Raw genomic sequence first — 13,255 nt, forward strand, 5'->3', positions numbered from 1 at the left:
TGCCCGTACTGTCAAAATACAGAATAACTGCTAAATTCCAGTATTGAACCAGTACTGAACGCCAGTATTAAGCCATTACTATCTAATAAACGTTATCATCCCAAACATAGACCAGTATTGGTTCAATGTTGGCGGTCAGTACTTTGCCAGTACTGGCACAACACTGCGCCGGTTGTAAATTTTTGCTTGAGTTCACGTAAAAACACACAATTGAAAAAAAATTTTAATACCTCATATATAACTCGCAAGTATAAATTCAAATTAAATAATTAATTAAAGAATAAGCCAAAATTTAATTATAATTAAAGTAAATTTTAATTGTAGTTTAATTATTAAGTTCACAAATGGTCTAATTATTACATATAGACATTTAGAAATGAATTTTATATTCCAAAAAATGAGTACATTAAATATAATAATTTATTAACATAAAATGGTCAAATATCCGATAACTTTAAATTATAAATTTGATAATTGACAAGTATAATAAAAAAGTAGCATTAAATTTTAACATTACCTGTTGTAAAATTACCAATTACCAATCTTTATATTAGTTTTTTTATATTGCTTCCTCGTGGAGGAAGCTTTGTAGTCCTTTAGTTTATAAAAATTTTCAAAATGGCGGAAACAAATTTTTCTCTATATAGAAACATGTTATATGAGATCCTGATCAATTGTCCGGATGTGTGTGTGTATGTATGTGTGGACCCCTTTTTTGTGAACACGATAACTTTAACAGGTTTTAATGGGTTTGGGTAAAATTTGGTAGGCTTATTTATCACATTAATATCTCAAAATGAACGAAAGGATTTTAAAAAATACCCCCCAAAAAAATGTATCGTCTTTTTTCCAAAAAATTTTTAAATAGCAAAACTTAAGGTGATACATAATAAAATCGTATTCCTTACGTCAAGACAAATCGATTAGTATATATAAAGTATAGATTTGATTTAAATTTAAAAAATTAATGAAAGTTAAAAAATCAAAAATTTACATTTTACCTATAAAATTTTGTGTTTTTTGAAATTCAAGTGTACATATGAAATAATTTTATTCCTTGCATTAAAACAAATCGATTGGTATATAATAAAGTAAACATTTGATTTAAATTTAAAGAATTAATGAAAGTTAAAAAATCAAAAATTCACATTTTAGCTGAAAAATTTTGTATTCTCAAATGTTTATATTATTATATTATTTATGTATGTTTATTTCAATGTTAATGCTTTCTCCACGAGGAAGCAAATTTTTTTGCTGATCGTAAAGAGGAAGCAAAATGTTCATATTATTATAATGAACATCTGAATTTACAACTTGTTTTTTTTTTATTTTACATGTTTGTCTAGAATTCCCGGACGGAACCACAAATAGGGTAAATGTTCTTAAGTGGCCACTGGTTAGAACCTCTTAAGTTTACCTTGTTTAAAAATAAAATAATTTTTAAAAATTATTATTTATTATTATTAAAATTCTACGAATTTTGTTATCACAAACAGAATGTACTACATGTTTTTTATATTCAAGAATAAGTGTTAGGTAAAAATGAGGTATTTATAAAATAAAAATAGAATGATTATCATTACTATTTTAATAATTATAATAATAATTTGAAATCTCGTGGGATATCATTATATATATATATATACTTAAACATATGAGAACAATTCAAATGATCAACGAGAGTTAGATGTTCGTTTTATACAACACAAGTTTAATCATTCTATACAAGTTTCATCAACCCTTTCGTCTAAAAGGCCAAAGCCCTCAAGTTTCGCAGTAATTCTGCCTTAAACACGTGGAATCCTTCCGGAATAATTGTATAAGCTTTCTTCTTCAAAGCAACGTGCGCCCTCATAAAAGTTTTAGAAAGTTAGAAATACAAATTACCAAATTACTAAAATATGGTATAAAATTCCACGAAAAAAAAAATAAAATTCCAAAAAGAAACATTGAAAAATAAAATATATAAACTCTAACAATAACAAAATGTAAATATATATCATAAAAAGTAAAAGCATTTAATTTTTCTTTTCACTCATCACATGTTATAATGAGTAAATTGGGAGATGAATAAAAAATTTAGCGTGAGGCAATAAAAATGAAATTTATGCAAAAGCAAATTTTTCAAATCTCCATCAAGTCACGCGAAAGTGATAATATATTTATAAAGTGGAGAAAAATAGTTTTCATGAAAGTTATATTATGAATCTCTCATGTCAAAGTGGGAATCAGAGCTTCCAGTTGATTATATAGTATATATATACGTAGTCGCATGAATTCAAGATAATCAGCAATAAAAGACGTCGTTTAGTCTGCAGGTGGTCTGTGAAATCGAGTTTACCTTGTCACGTGACAAATTATGGGACGAGTTCTTACTTTTTAGGCATCGGAGCAGGTATTTGCTAATGTAAATGTATTTATTTATGCATTTGATAGCGAAAGGTATTTATTATACTTTAATATTGAAATTAAGATCATTTTCTTACTTTTCCTCTCAAATTAAATTTATTCCATTTTTTTACTCCCCAGAATTTAAAAAAAATTATATTTAACTCACTAGTGTTAAAAATTTTATTTTACTTTCAGCACGGAAACAAAATTTCTAAAAAGCATAAAAATTCCTGACCCGTCTACTAAACTCTCGATTTGATTAAATTAATGGCATTAAAAATTGTGTTTTTTGATATTTAAGCTTAGAAATAGTTACTTTACTCCCTAGGATTGGAATACTTTTCGATGTTTCTTTTTTTTATTATTACTAGCGCCTCCGACGGTCTTCCGTCCACGTCGCTTCTGTTCTTTGTCCATTGAATTTAATTTTCAATTTATGTTTCATAATTTATAACAATTATTTTATGAAATATTTAATAATATTGTTAAGAAAATGCAAAAAGGCATGTACCTAATTATAGAGAAAGTTTCAAACAAAAATAATAATCTATTATATTTGTAAAATTTGTCTGAAAATAATAATAATTGTTGAAAATTTTTTTTTAAACTAAAAAGTTTTTTTTATTCAAGGTAATATTATTTTCATAATAATTTAATTTATTACAGTTATTTTATTATAATTTAATAAATTTCATTATTTTAAAAAAGCGCGCACTATTTGTTCTTGGGCCAATCAGGTGATTTCAACTAAATATAGGTTATGTTCGTTTCTGATTTATGACAGCTGCAAACATTTACAACAAATAATGCTTTGCAAGTGTATATATTTATTGCAATTAAGTAAGTTATGCAAAATATATATGTGGAAGAATAATTAAAAGAGATTTTCATAAAATGAATATTGATTTAGATGCTCTGGAAAGCAAAGTTCATTTTTTCTTACATTCGAGTTTTTCGACGATCGAGATATTTCGATACATTTTCATGTGCTTTACTGTCTTTTTAAGAAAGGATTATATCCATAACATAATTTTACAGTTTAAAACATTGGGAAATAAAAATTAAATAAAATTTTGATGTTTTCTAAATTATTTTTCTCTTGATGATTAACTTTTAAAAATTGTTTTCAATACTCTCTATAAATTTGAATTAGTGAGAATTCGTTCACTAATTTAAATTAGTCATTTTTCACTAAAACTTTCCTTGTAATACTTGTGTATATAATACAATTTTTTAAAACATTTTTTCATAACCTAAAACCATATTCCACTAATTTTTTGGGTTTTTTTTTCTATTTTTGAAAAAAGTTGAAATTTTTAAAAATCAAGATTGATATTAGAATCATAAAATAAGAGAATAAAAAATTGGCAATGAAAAATATAATAATTTCATAGTATATTGAAATTTTAAATAAGTAATATTGTCAGAAAATAAATTGTCACACCGAAGTAACAAAAATTTCACTGATCCCTCTTCATAAAATTTCTACCTCCATGAACTTAGCGTCGAAAATTATTTTTCATGGGACCAAATATATCAGAACATTTTTTAAAAGATTTTGGGTCCAGTAAACTTTGAGAAGTATTTTTCAAGGTATTATTTGGATTGAAAAATTAAAAAAAATATTGTTTGAAATTTTTGATTCTGCAAAAAACAATTTTTGGCGCTGAGCGTCGAAGCCAACTTCAGGGTGGTAAATTTCTGATGCAAAATAAAACTATATAAATAAAATTAACTTTAGCACTAAAATTTTTTGTTAATTATTATTTCACTTTTTTACATTTTTTTTCTGAAAATTGTTCAACTAAATCTTTTAAAATTCGGTGTAATAAATATTAAACATGTTTTTATTTCTGTAAAAAATCATTTTTTTAGTTTAAGGTTATGTTATGGGACTGAGCTGAGTACTCTTAATTCAAACCAAACATTATTAAATTTAATTCAATAATAAATTTTTTTCGATGAAATATATTTTATTAAAACACAAATTTTGTTCGATTCAAAGTTAGTATATTCTCTATATGTAGTTAAATATATAATAAGTTTAATTGAAAAATAATTGATCTCGCACATTATTTTATTTTTATTATATTGCGCACTTTGGATAAAAATACAGTAAATTTAATACACACAAGATAAATCATCTCCGAACGATACAAGAAAAATTATTTTTTAGGTTAAGAATCATGTCAAAAACTCGTTGACAATAAGATAGAAAATAATCAGTAGAATATCCGAATTGTGACACTTTGCAGAGAATGGTAGCTTTTTTCGATGCATGGTGGGGAACCTAGAATAGAGAAAAGCAAGGTGAAGCAGGTGTCAAAAATATAAAGATATGTCATATTTTGGACGTTCTACTGGAATTCCAGTGGAAATTTATATTCGCTCATTCTAAACGAACCCTTAAGTTTAAATTAAACATGAGACCTGTCAAACATATTATAATTTTCATTCAGACAAATAGTATTTTTAATAAGGAATTCTTTTTTCTAAATGTGTGTGTTTATGACATATAAAGGATTATGCGAATGCAAATGCCATTGCAAGTGTAATATGTACGCGTTCACATCACTGCTGAGGACGGTAATGATTGCGAGGATGAAGATGATACTTTCACCGCGATGATCCCATACGCGAACGAGAGGGGTCATCGCGATTATCATCATCACAGTCGCACGGTCTCTGACTTACTTTTGTGTCGTTATTAATCGTTCTCCGGCGCTTATACCTGCGCCGTGTACGCTCTAAAATGGGAATTAGTTGAATAATTAGACTAATTATATTTATTTACGTCCAGCCAAAGTGGAGAAAGTGGATTTTATTTTTAATATTTTAATTTCACTTATTCTTGTAAATTCGTGTAATGGGAAAAGATTCGAGAAGCGATCCAATTGAATTTTTTTTATGTATTTTAACAAGGAAATATTTTTAGGTTTTATAAAAAATTTGGAAAAGGGAGGAGGGTGATAAATTTTTTTTACTAAAGTGTAAGGATAAAAAACTTTTTTTCCTGTTGGGTCAAACCATTATATTTCAACTAAAGTGGTCGCTGACTAATTTTTAAAAATTATAATACTTTGCAGGAATGATTTTGAAGTTATCAAGATCACGAAATGAAAAGAATTTTATTAAAAATTTAAATATTTATTGTAAAATATGAATTTAAAGTATATGAGGTGCTAAAAACTGTCAATTTTTTAGCCATTAGAAAATATGCAAAAAAACAAAGAATTTACCATAAAAATAAAAAAAAATTATTGGAATTTACTAAGAATGAATAAATTTATCATTATCAATTGATATAATTATTTAAAGATGTGAAGTAATATATAAAATATGATTTCCAAGTGCACCTGTCAAATAACCTAATTTTGCGATTTTTATTCATTAATTATAAAAAATAGAAAACATTAAATTAAATAAAAACTTACCAAATATGAAGTTCTTGCCATAAACTTTTAGAATTTCTTTGCACTTTTCTTCTTTTCTATTCATAAGTATGAAAAATTTAAAAAATAAAATAGCTACTTTGTCTATTTTCACTATTTTTGAAAGTCAATAACTTTCTTGGAGAAAAATGAAAAAATATGGGGTTTCGAAAATTATTTAAATACACACTACATATACATTCACTGAAAATTTCGCATTGGTCCCGAAGCTATTTTCGAAGATAAAGTAAATTAAAAATTTCGTATTTTTTAGGCTATATTGACATGGGTTTTAAAGGTATTAAATCAATGTGAAGTTTGTCGTCACCAGTGAACCACCTTCACATTGATTTAAAATCCATGTCCATATAGCCTAAAAAATACGAAATTTTTAATTTACTTTATCTTCGAAAATAGCTTCGGGACCAATGCGAAATTTTCAGTGAATGTATATGTAGTGTGTATTTAAATAATTTTCGAAACCCCATATCTTTTCATTTTTCTCCAAGAAAGTTATTGACTTTCAAAAATAGTGAAAATAGACAAAGTAGCTATTTTATTTTTTAAATTTTTCATACTTATGAATAGAAAAGAAGAAAAGTGCAAAGAAATTCTAAAAGTTTATGGCAAGAACTTCATATTTGGTAAGTTTTTATTTAATTTAATGTTTTCTATTTTTTATAATTAATGAATAAAAATCGCAAAATTAGGTTATTTGACAGGTGCACTTGGAAATCATATTTTATATATTACTTCACATCTTTAAATAATTATATCAATTGATAATGATAAATTTATTCATTCTTAGTAAATTCCAATAATTTTTTTTTATTTTTATGGTAAATTCTATGTTTTTTTGCATATTTTCTAATGGCTAAAAAATTGACAGTTTTTAGCACCTCATATACTTTAAATTCATATTTTACAATAAATATTTAAATTTTTAATAAAATTCTTTTCATTTCGTGATCTTGATAACTTCAAAATCATTCCTGCAAAGTATTATAATTTTTAAAAATTAGTCAGCGACCACTTTAGTTGAAATATAATGGTTTGACCCTGTTCCATTTTCAAAATTTTGTTTTCCGTTTTTGGAAAAAGAAAATTGCAAAAAATTTTTTTTTTATTTAACCCCAAATATTCATAAAATATTTACTTTTAATTTTGTAGTTTGTATAACAATTAATAATTTTATTTTTTAAATAAGCACTTATTAAATTTTCCAAATTTTAGTATATTAGTTACATAATGTTTTTTTTTTATTATATCTTTCAAGAATTCAAAATTCTTAAATGCAATTTCGAAAAATATTTTTGCATATATAATTTCACGCTGTCTACATAAATATTTATTCGTGGGAAATATAAAAGAAGACGTTTATTAACAAATTTATCAAATTTTTTTTTTGTTTCAAAATGAGAAATCGAGGATTAAAGCAATTATTTTTAATCAAATGTTAAAATGATTAGCATGCATCATTTTGTAGATAAGATTTTAAAAGGTAAATGGGTGGCTAATGATGACATTTGCATATTGCAGAGATTGGAATTCAAACAGCAAGTGTAAATGTCGTGTCTGGTGACCTACGACGACCACATTAATTTACCTATACCACCATTTATTTTCATCGTCAACAAACACTTAATAAAAAAAAAAATTAAACTCAATTTTTTTTACATATACTTATACGGAAAAAAGGAATTGTCTGCACCATAAACTTTTACATTGTTCAAAAAGATCTTGGCGTGATTATTTTTTAAGTTTCTAAATTTTTAAATTCATAAAAAAATTAATTTAAAAATTGATGTACATAAAATATTTTTCTTTCATTTATATAAATTAAATATAAAGGGCAAAAGTCAGTGGAAAATTTAATAATCGAAAGAAATAAAACTGTTTCATTTTACAGCAGGAGATCTTCGCTGTATAAGCAAGTGTCACCTTCTTGTCTCGTATATGATTCGCCACTCAAACGGGAAGAAATTCCCATAAGATCGATGGAGAGACGACCTTTCTCTTTTCAATCTGTTTTTCACACTAATAGCTTCGCGAAACACACGCATCCCGTGAGAAAACGGAAACAGAGATTTATTTCATGAGAAATTTTTTAAATTTTGCAATATTACCTAATTATTTTTTTTTTTTTACAAAAAAATTTGAATTTTGCTACATACTTTGAAATACAGCAAAAATAATTTTTGTAATGATTTATTTGGAGTTATTGTCAAATGAATGAAGATAATAACTAATTATTCGCAAAAAAATGTTAAATAAAATTTTATTTTCGTTGAAATATTTTTTGCCCCATGTCTCTCCTTCTTTTAGGATTTACTTTTTTTTGGAAGAAATGGTTTCACTATATACTGTAATGACTATTTTTTTTAATTTTAATGAAATTATTAAAAATAGAATAAAAATTATTAAAAAATAATAGAAATAAAATATTTTTTTAAATACTTTATTTTTTTAATTAAAAAAATTTTGAATATTGGCTTATTATTGGTTGCCAATAATTTGCCAATGATTGTTGCCAATTTTTGGTCAATCTTTGGCAGCCATATATTGACCCAAAGCTTGGCTGCCAATCATTGGCAGTAGCGTGATCATTCCAAATCAAAACCAATGGTGGTCCAATGGTGATTGCCAATCATTGTTTCAATAATGGCAAGCTGTGTGCCAAGCATGGCCCATTATTGAACCAATCGTTCATTTCCCATTGGGTCATTAACTTATTTTCATATCAAACTCAAAAATGATATGCAACAAAAATCCCTGAGATTAACAAGTTTTAAAATTAAATTTGAACTATTTTTAATAAAATATTCACAATTTTCGATCCAATATTTTTAATTTTTTAAAACTGAATTTCACTACGCAATCAGCGATCCCAAAAATCAACGATTAACAAAATTTCAAGTTATTTTGATTGATTTTTAAATAAATATTCACCATTTTAAGTTCGCTAATAAATTGTTGAAATATATATATAGACAAATTTTACATATATACTATTCATGTAATTAATTAATTATCATACAAAAATTATTAATTAAGATCGAAAGAATTTAATTCCATGAATCGAAATTTAAATCACGTTCCCAGGACATTCAAAAAGGAAACGTGAAAGGCAGATAAATCGTCTGGTCAGTGCTTTCGTATTTCAATACTTTGCCCATAAACTTTTATTTATTTTATTTTTTATATTTCTAATTTATGATCAGAAAGAAAAGATACTGCTCCAATTAACGGGACTTGTGTAAAAATAAGGAGCTCTCTGATTGGCAAATTCAATCCCATTATATATATATATATATATATATATATATATCTTTTAGTCATATTTTAAATATATTATGTCTACAATAAAATGTCTAATTAGACATTTTTGCACATTGTATTTAAGTGCGTATCTTTGATACAAGTTTATATTTTGTACTTTTATTATATGTTTCCTACGTATGAATTTAAAAAAGGCATTTAACAATTTTTATAATATTTAAAAAATATATTATATATGACAATGGTATGTAAAAATAATAAATATTAAACTACAGACGACACAAAAGCAGAGTTGGGAATGTAAATTACTATGTGCAATTTACAGTAAAAAGTAAAAAATGTGACATCTCTTTAGGGTAAGTTTTTTAAAGGTGTTAACACACTTTCACTAGTTTTTGGTATACCGAAAAAAATATATACGATTTTTTAGAAGAAAGTTTAAAATTATACAATATTACTGAAAAATATAATCAGCATACAAAAAACTAGTACGGTGTATAAACACCTTTAAAAAATTCACCCGAAAAAGATGTCACATTTTGGACGTTTTACTGTAAATTGCACATAGTAATTTACATTCCTAACTCTGCTTATGTGTCGTCTGCAGTTTAATATTTACTAGCGATATATATTATAATGTATAATATAATAGTAATTTAATAAATATATAAATTAAATAACAATAATAATTGTCACGTAAACTAAAAAAGTTTAGTAAACTGTAAAAATCTAATAAACAGCCCCTCTTGATAAAGACGGTAGGTATCTTGATTCAAGGGGAGGTTGGTAATTATCCTGAACATCGTTAGAAAGTTATTGGCAAGTCGTTCATTCCAGTTGGCCACTCGAGATCGATTTTATCGGCACTTTAAAAGTTTCGGTGCGATATTTATGCATGTAAGTTCCAGGTAGGATGAACATTGGACATTAAAGACATTAATTCCCGGCAGTAGTTAATCGATCAAGTTTCGAATACCTGATAAATTTTATACACATATATGTTATATATTATTATACCTATCATTTGAAAAATCGATTTGTATTTTATTTTATTTTATTTTTTTTTGATATTCTGATAGGAAAAGAATTCGATTGATTTTTAAAAAATCTTTCAACATATTAGAGTCGCCATTTTTAATTTTGAAAATCGTAATTAAATTAGTTCAAAAATATGGGTCAACAAGATCATCATAGTACACATTATCATCTTTAAAAACATGATATATCATGAAAATCGCGTGATCAACTTGATTATCATGATCACCATGATAAACTTAATCATCATGATTATCATCGTGATTGTTATGATCATTATGTATATACATATAGATATTCAAAGATGTCTCAAGTTCGCTTATTTTAAGGACTGCATTTTTTCACAGAGCTGAGTCAATTATGACAAACGAGAACACTTATATCAGGGCTTTATTTATGGTTAATTGGTTAATTTGAGATATAATCAAAGAGGGGGGGATTTTTTCTTTGCGATCAAGATTTCAATATGAAAACGCGAACAACATTCTTTATACGTATATATACGGAAGGGGAAATTGATTTGCAATTTGCAAAATAAAAAATAAAAAAAAAAATTAATTTAACATAACCATATCCCTGGTATTTCGTACGCCTGTCCGTCTGTCGTATATAATCTATACGTAATTAATACTTAGTTTACACCTACATATACATTAATTTAACCAAATTATCTCATCTTTAGGTATAATATTATGAAAATTTCATGAAAATTTTTTGTCCTATTTAAAATAGAGCTATGGTATGGCTATGGTTTTTAACACTATCTGTTGTAAAAAAATGTATTACCAATAACAGAAAATCTTTATATTAGTTTTTTATTAATATTTTTTATTTTATGATTTGTCTAGAATTCCCGGGCGTATTTTTGAGTATATACATTTTTGTATTGAAATATTCGATTATTTTGATACATCGATTCTAAAAAAATATTTATTATATCGATTTCTTCCTCCGATATATCGATTATTTCGAAATATCAATTATTTCGATATACCGATTACTTCAACATATCGATTACTTTGACATAACGATTATTTCGATATATCTATTACTTCGCTATATCGATTATTTCGAAATATCGATTACTTTAACATATCGATTATTTCCATATATTGATTATATCGATTACTTTGACATATCGATTATTTCGATATATCTATTACTTCGACATATCGATTACTTCAACATATCGATTACTTCGATATATCTATTACTTCGACATATCGATTACTTCGATTTATCGATTACTTCAATATATTGATTATTTCGATATATCTATTACTTCGACATATCGATTATTTCAACATATCGATTACTTCGATATATCTATTACTTCGACATATCGATTATTTCGATATATCGATTACTTCGATATATTGATTATATCGATTACTTTGACATATCGATTACTTCGCTATATCTATTAGTTCGACATATCGAATACTTCGACATATCGATTACTTCAATATATATATATATATATTACTTCGACATATCGATTATTTCCATATATTGATTATATCGATTACTTCGATATATCGATTATTTGGATTACTTCGACATATAAATTATTTTGATGTATCGATTACTTCGATATATTCATTATTTTGATACATCGATTACTTCGATATCACTCCTCTCGTTCCAAGCTCCTGGGTTCGATTTCCCATGCGTGTGAGATTTTTCAAAATTATTTTCAAGTATTTTTTAAACTGTATAGGGGAATGTATCCATGAGTATTTATTTATTATAAACACTTAGAACATTCAAACAAACAAAAATATTAGTGCATTTCAATTAATTTCAGTATTACAAATGTTGCAAATGAAAAACTTTTTTTTCTATTTAATTTACGGGGCATTGTAAACAACGAATCAAAATCAATTTCAATTGCCTTTTTTTCTGCAGATTTCTTTTATAGCGCTTTTAATGACATTTTAAAAATTTGTAGACGCAATATGTCAAGTTTACCACATTGGTGTGAATTTATTACCTATCATTTTTGGATACAAAATAATTGATAATTTATATACGGTCCATTCATGGATACAAAAGTTGGTCTACTCATAGAAAAGTAAGCCACATCAGAAATAGGGAAAACTGGTCAGTACCCCATCAGGTCAACATTTCAATTTCTTCAGGGTTTAACAATCACGACTTTCTAATGTTGGCGAAATCTATTGAGACGTTTTGAATTTTGCATTGCTGTTGGAGTGCCAGTGCCTTGTTAATTGACATCATTCATTCACATATCGTGTATATATAGAAGGCGTGAATGGAATATAGGTTTATTCACGACTTTGGGTGTCGCTATAAGCAATTTCACTGAACCAGTTATATTAATGAAGGAGATAGGGTCACGATCACATCGTCGCCGCATCACAACTAATTATTGTTTTTATTATCGTATGCGTACTTCAATTTATATAATATAAGTGAGTGCAAGCGACAGTCATTCAATTATAAATATACCAGCTACTATTTTAGATTTTACCCGAATATAAATTTTAAATTAAATAAATGTTGCTTACGTAGTATTACTTTTCGACGAGTTTATATATATATTTTTTAAATTGAATATGTAAATTATTAATCAATTTACATACACAAGTGAAATAAAAGGCAGACGAATTCATTTAAATTATGAAATACAAGTAATGTAATAAAAATACAGAATGTACATATTATATTGTATATTATATATATTATTATATTGTATACATATTATATTACTCTATATTAAAAAAATATTTTGCCGCCGCTGATTCAGAAAGTTTTAATGACGTGAATATAGCTGCAAGTCAAAAACTAACCTAATTTTGAGGTTATGTTAGCCGATTTTAACCTCAAAATCAGTGAACTTTTGATTTAGAAATTTACCTATTTTTGAGTTTATGTTAGCCTATTTTAACCTTAAGCTCAGTGTCATTTTGTCCTATATCCTTAATATTTGACCTTGAATTATGAGGTTATGTTTGTATCTGGATTCTTACTTATCAGCTAATTTTGAGGTTATGTTTTCAGATTTGTTAGTATATATTTATACCTATATTCAGTAAATTAATTTAGTTAAAACTCTCGAAATGTAAATCTAATTTATAATGATTCAATAATAAATG

General features: G+C 25.8%; 1 protein-coding gene across 5 annotated transcripts in view; it reads right to left on the reverse strand.

Annotated features, from left to right (window-relative positions):
• The window catches only part of LOC127285909 (uncharacterized), a 179,451-nt gene that overhangs the window by 13,502 nt on the left and 152,694 nt on the right, over positions 1-13,255 (reverse strand). The window lies entirely within an intron of this gene.

This window comes from Leptopilina boulardi, unplaced genomic scaffold (assembly GCF_019393585.1).
Source record: "Leptopilina boulardi isolate dan_hultmark-lab unplaced genomic scaffold, ZJU_Lbou_2.1 LbouV2_342, whole genome shotgun sequence".
Classification (NCBI taxonomy): Eukaryota; Metazoa; Arthropoda; class Insecta; order Hymenoptera; family Figitidae; genus Leptopilina; species Leptopilina boulardi.